This window comes from Mus caroli, unplaced genomic scaffold (genome assembly GCF_978045245.1).
Source record: "Mus caroli unplaced genomic scaffold, Mus_caroli_1 scaffold_2, whole genome shotgun sequence".
Taxonomy (NCBI): domain Eukaryota; kingdom Metazoa; phylum Chordata; class Mammalia; order Rodentia; family Muridae; genus Mus; species Mus caroli.
This window is the reverse complement of record NW_028227257.1, coordinates 173,377,217-173,377,861: the sequence shown is the minus strand read 5'-3', so window position 1 is coordinate 173,377,861 and position 645 is coordinate 173,377,217. Positions and strand designations below refer to the sequence as shown.

At 42.3% G+C, this 645-nt stretch overlaps 1 non-coding gene across 1 annotated transcript; it reads left to right on the top strand.

Moving 5' to 3' along the window:
* Window positions 1-231: 231 nt before the first annotated feature.
* On the top strand, window positions 232-363 carry LOC115030510 (small nucleolar RNA SNORA17). Its single transcript, XR_003836102.1, has one exon. It is a non-coding gene; the product is annotated as a small nucleolar RNA SNORA17 (small nucleolar RNA).
* Window positions 364-645: the final 282 nt, after the last annotated feature.

The window sequence follows — 645 nt, the reverse complement described above, 5'->3', positions numbered from 1 at the left end:
ATTGGGTTACCTCACTCAGGATGATACCCTCCAGATCCAACCATTTGCCTAGGAAGTTCATAAATTCATTGTTTTTAATACCTGAGTAGTACTCCATTGTAAACTGGTACAACCACTCTGAAAACCATTCTGGCATATATATTTTTAAATTTAAAAACAAGTTTTGTAGTTTGTACTACAAACAGTTTCAAATGTAATTGTATGATAGAACAAAGATTAAAAAAAAAAATACCTACCCCTAGTGGCTTTGCAGGTGTGGCTGCTGTATCACATAGGTGTCAATAGGCAGCAAGTACTAGAGCGGCTATGTCAACATTCAGTGTTCTGACCCGTGAGCATCTGAATGATGAGTAGTCTAACATTTCCACCCCTCCAGTACCTCGCAGACCCAGACAGGCTTCCAGGGCAAGGAGCAAGCCTGACATTAGAACCTGGCTTGTGATCACAGGGAAGGACCCAGGCTAGGAGCGAGTCCAAGATTACCATACCAAAATGCAAGGGTGAGACAAAGCCCTCCTGAGAAGACTCCAGACACTCACAGACCCTAACCATCACTAAGAGTATCAAGTATGTAGAGGAGAAATGGAAGAAAAAGAAACAAAAGGTTGTGGGCATAATGAAGAAAGGCTGAACTGGAGGAACAGC